Source organism: Pholcus phalangioides, unplaced genomic scaffold (assembly GCF_987345545.1).
Source record: "Pholcus phalangioides strain wild (caught in Gottingen) unplaced genomic scaffold, Ppha-v1.0 ptg000011l_1, whole genome shotgun sequence".
NCBI lineage: Eukaryota > Metazoa > Arthropoda > Arachnida > Araneae > Pholcidae > Pholcus > Pholcus phalangioides.
Window position 1 is genome coordinate 30,916,008 of NW_028301604.1, and position 6,000 is coordinate 30,922,007.

Sequence of the window (6,000 nt, forward strand, 5' to 3'; positions counted from 1 at the left end):
ATTGACATATTCATTATTCATTAAGTTGCGTTCCTAGCTAAAGATGTAATGCATCAAAATAATTAGCTTCTTCCGCAAATTACTCCATCCAATACAATCATCCACACAGTGGCGTCGGAGCCGGGGGTGCTCAAGCACCCATAGTGATTTGTGGCATGCATCCCAGCACCCCCAGAATTGATTCAGAAATTAAAATTTCAGATATAAAACTAAAGACGAGCACCCACAGTTTAGAAACACTTCTGACGCCCCTGCATCCACATAAGTTTCATGTTTTTTAAAACATAAGCCATTACAGAGGTTGCAAATGATAAATTTCCTACAGCAAATGGTAAAAAAATTTCTTCATCCATAACTACTACCATCAACAGCACAAGACTAACGAAAACTGACAAAACAATTTCATATAAATCTTTTATACAAATACAACGCCACAACAGGCAAATTGCCCCGAGCCATTTTATATATGGTAATGTGGTTCATTTCCTTTATAAAATAAATTTTATAAAAAAAATTCAATACAAAATTTATAAAAGATCTTTGCCAAGTTTTATAAAAGAAAATTTATCGAACTTTTATTGTGTAACGGTGGCCTTACGCTCTAACCACTGTACTAATTGCGGTTATAAAACACCTGTAAAATTTCGCGAAGTATGTTGGCGTCAATCAACAATCGTGCCAAATAACCAAGATCATATCCTGCGAGCAAGCTCTAGATGAGAGGAAAAAACCTTCTCCACTCCCTATTTACTGACGTCATAAAATGCTGCTTTTTGATTGGTTGCTGGTTTTGGGTCTACCTAAGACGCCTTCATATACGAGCGGAACCATCAGGCATTCTGGTCCTCGCCGAAGGGTTGCTGCACGAAATCGTCGCTTCGGAAATGACCGCCAAACAGAGGGGGGGAAAAAATTGCGTCGGTAAATCTGGCATAGCAACCTAACAGAATTCCCCGCGCACTAAAAATGCTTGGCAAAAGCGTATGGAAAATTCAATTTGTGGGAGAAACGAGGAATTTCAAGGAACGGATTTACTATGGGAAATAAACCACGTTTCACGAAATTATTGGTAAACAACAGGTTGAATTCGTAACAGTTCGTGTGATGACGATCAAGTAATTAATCTTAAACACAAAAGTATATAGCAAAAAAAAAAATTCTTAACTTTTTTTCAGGTTTTTAGTGAAAATAAAATATTCCTATATATCCCTTACCCTGATCCTTAATTTCAGGATAAAAGTGGCATACAAAAATATATATAGTCAATTTAGATTACATTAAGAAAATTTCTTCTGGATATTAAATGATTGTGTGAAGTTGAGGATTTGATAAACTACTGCCTCTAGATATTGGAAATTTAGTAAAAAAATTCTTAAATATTTTAGGAGCATTTATTTTATCAGAATTTTCTTCAGTAAATTACAAATTCTGAATAGCACACACAGGTTCAATAATGTAAACTGACGAACTCAATGAGTGAATAAATTTATTTATTAAAAAAATATTCAAACATAATGTACATAACTGATGACAGCAAGATTTTACAAATATCATTCACAATTTCACATATTTTTCTACACCATGTAATCAATTATTACGCTGCTTTAGAGTACCAGTAAACTTTGGGAATTACAAAAAAAATATGCTTAAATAATAGAAATATAGTTCTTTTCTTGAAACTGCGTGACCCAACAGCAATTAATCTGGAAAAAAAATATATATATATATTCAAAAGCAATACTTTAAGACAGCCAAAATAAAAACCAAGTTTCAGTGGGTTAGGAACCTGGAACAAGGTCGGCACAGCAGTTTGCTTTAACTTCTTGCCTTTTTTAACTCATACTGGTTTTCTTCAAAATGTACCTAATTTAAAAAGGGACAATAACGAAAAATTACCACACAGCTTTTTTTTATACCTTAATTCAAAGTAATGTCAGGTAAGTGCATATTGCATCACACATAAGAATGATAAAACAGCATAACATACATATTTTTAAGTGATTAATATGGTACAAATATTAACGTCCAAAACAGTCAAAATTCCTTTTAAGGGATACACATCTGTTTTTCAAAGATGAAAAATTCTGCCCCAATTTCTCAGAATAGGAATTAAAATCTTCATTAACCATCATAATTAATCTCTAAATACTGGACACTCATGGAATTCTTAATACCTATCCTTAAAGTATTTTCTTCAATTACAGTAATGGGTATGTCCGAATCTGCTCTAAAATAACGCATCTGAATTTCCAGTAAACATAGTAAATAGCCTATTGATATCCTAACAGGATCTAAGAAGAAACCTAATCTAAAAGGATGCAAGCACCTTTACTTTATCACTAACAAACGTTGCATAGATTTGGACCTCCCGCAGTCTTCCGTACTCTGCCACGAAGCTGGGCTAGAAGAGATCTCATCAAAAGGATAAGTCCAGTGGCAAATTTCTGGTGCTCATTCACTAACAAAACAGTGTAGATTTGAACCTTCCGCTTACGAAATTGCCTAGATGTGTATTGAGTGAGCTGTGTAATATAGAGCTTTTCTATGAATTTGTGAAAAAGAGCTTGAGATGGACGATCTGACTGAAATCTGTAATCCCTATAAAACACTCCCTACTAATCCCTGCCATTCACAATACTAACAAAAACAGTTACTTGTAGCAGGACTTGACAAATCCCACCAGGGCGCCATGGCGATGAAATGCCATTACAGATTTTATAAAGTAAATCATGTGATAAGTAAATTTGAGTCTTTTAATTTCAAGGCAGCATGTGTCTCTTAAAGTAGGAAAAAGATATAGAAAGTTGAAAAAAAAAAAAAAAAACATTATTCATTACCATTTTATTTGAGATTAAGATCACCCTTGACTCCTAAGAAGTTTGACTGGCATTAATTTTTTTTCCCTCTTGATTTGTCAAACCCTGACTTAAATTTTTTTTGTTTGTTTACATTTTATATTTCGTATATCATTGAATCTATTGTGTACTTTTGTTTTACACATTACCAGTTTATTATTACTTCCATAATTTTTTTCATGCATGGTTATTTGTTTCTTGTTCAACGAAATTATCCTTTAATTAATCAAATTAGCAGTACATCTAAATGGTATGAACAGAGTTTTTTTTAACATAACCAAGGTTGTGTGATGATAAAGGAAAAATATCAATGGAGATGTATTCCACATACTAGAAAGATAGGATGCAACAGTTCATATCTTTATCTTTAGTATATATTATCAGTGTGCTTACAATTTGGTCAATGAACTTAAAACCATTTTCATGAAATGGGAAAAATTCCACAGATGAATAAATAATTATAATAATACTACTTAAAACAATGGAGGCAGCACAAAATTTATATTGACGTGCAGTATTTTGTGTGATTTGTTGTGAATTAGTGTATTGTGATAACGGACATCAGAAATAAGTGTATAGGTAGTGAATGAAAAAAAACCTAATTTTCAAAAAAGTTTTTCTTGCTATCATTATAACGTGTTTCGCAATTGCATATCTATGCAATGAGATATGGTGGTGACAGTTGACGAAACTTCGTCTACTGAAAATTATGCACACATTGTTGAGCTTAATACTCATTTAAAAAAGTAATTGTTACACATCTTTTGTATCACACTTACCAGAAAATCTGTTCATGCCAATGTAAAAAAATATTAACATTTATAATGCGTTTTGACGGTTATAATGTCAATTTCTATTTTTTTATCTTTCTCATAGTAATTGCTAATTTGCCTCAAATATTACTCTCAGAACATATTAAATAGATAACAGACTGCAAAATAAATTCAATTGAATTTTTACCTCATCAGTTTTTTAATCTATGGCTTTTTTTAATTTGCTGAGCATCCAGTGTTTGAAGCGGCAGGCTTTTCAAAGCATTAAAGGGATAAATAAAAGTAAGATAGCAATATAAAAAAAACAGTACGTTATTGAACATTGAAGTTATTTTCATGTGTCTGTATGGTGTTGGGTCTGAGAAAAAAATTTCAACATTTCTGCTTCACAATACTTAAATGCGTTTTTCTCAAATTGATTACTGGCGAATGATTTGACATTGTTATGAAATTTTTCACACTTACTAAGCTATTATAGGGATATAGATAGAATTTTTGAGATTCATTGAAAATTTTAAAAATGTTTAAATTTAAGAAAAATTATAAAAGTCTAAAATTTAAGAAAAATAGAAATTTTAAATTCCTAATTTGAAAAAATTACTTTCCATCATACTTTCTTGAAACCCCAAAGAAATTGGAATGTATTATTCTTGAGAAAGAAGAAAAAAACAGTTTTTGCATGGGCAAAATTTAATCCATGAGGTATTTGTTTCAAAACTCATGCATGTAGTGCGAGTGAAAAAATTTAAAAGCCTTTTTCCAAGCAAGATAATGATTTAAGCTGAACATGCAATTAATTTTAAAATAGTAAGATTAAATTAATTCTTTGTAATTAATTTGCAAAGTAGTCACTGCATGTGCCTTGCAGGAAAGAGAGTGCTCACCAGTCCAGTAACACAAACTAATGATACCAATCACAATTTTGTAGTCTGTTAAAAGAATTATGGGGGACAGAAAATGAAATCAATTGAAATACGACGTCTATCACATTAATTTTTAATCCCATTAAATTTGATTTTCAGTGAAGATACAATTTTAGCTAATTACTGCAAGCGATAAGTCGCCAAACCAGCAGAGCTCACTACAGCAAGCAAGGATGATTGAAGAACCGATTTCCAACTGATTTGAAATCACCTTGTTCTCTTAGTTGAAAATGCCAAAATTAAAACATTTCTATTTTCCACAGAAATATCACATGAAATTTTGCCTCAAAACATAACAAAATAAGTTAAAATTGACTATAACAGTAATTCGTCGTAGTAGCGATAAATCACCAAACTAAGACCCGAGAAAGTGAGCATTCCACGATAAATTCATAAATAATTTGAATTTAAATTAGTTCTCTTGGTCAAAATTATGTACCTATGCATCTTTTCTCTTAAATCAAACGGAACAAAAAACCGGGAAAATGATTGAAAATCACCATAACTTTTATATCTAAACATAACACGTGAGCAATGGCGCCAAATATCGTCTGCTACCTCCAAACGATTTATTTTTTCATATAGTTCTCATTTAAAATCATTATCACAAATACGATTTTGAAAAAATAAAATTCACATAGAATAATTAAATTTAACTCACTTCACACAGGCGAGCTCCGTTTCCTGGTATGAAATCGTCTCTCCTGGAGTTCACGATCCACTTCTCGCGTCGTTCTTTTTCCGCCGGAAATCTAAACATTCTAAAACCTTTTTTGTCGGAATTGGAACACTTTGGAGCCGAACAACAAGGCCTATCTGAAGTTATTTCACGAAAAAAATCGATAAAAACACAATAAATTTAACTAATATATAGGAGCGTTGGAAGGACCCTACAATGCGATGATAGTAAGCACTGCTAAAAAAAGCACCAGAATGCCGCATGCGCCAGCCTGTGTATTAAGGAGTTCTAGGTCTACCGCAGGCTGTAGACGCACGTGAAAACAACAGTGTCACTCTAACAGTTACGGTTACAGTGACAAAATTTCGAAAATATCGAATGGCAACACCAAGTTTTTTTGTATTGGAATGCGATCTCCATACTGAAAAACACTAAATAGCGTTGGAATGGAACCTGTAGCACGAAAATCCCCGGAGCTAGGCAAGGAAAAAGTAAAAAGGACTTTGCCGTGCACCAGAGCATTAATGTTCGTTTCAATCGTCACACCGTTTTTTCGGCTGAGATCCCAGCCTGATTAGTCATCCACAAGGTCATGTGGAAAATTTGTGAAACACAATAAAATGCTTTATTTTATGCTGCTTCTCTGTCCTTATTGGTTGTCCTCACTTTTAGCCTATGTACCGCCGGTGATTTTCATGCTACAGTTGCCGTTCGAACGCTATTTAGGGTTTTTCACAATGGAGATCACATTCCGATACAAAAAACTTGGT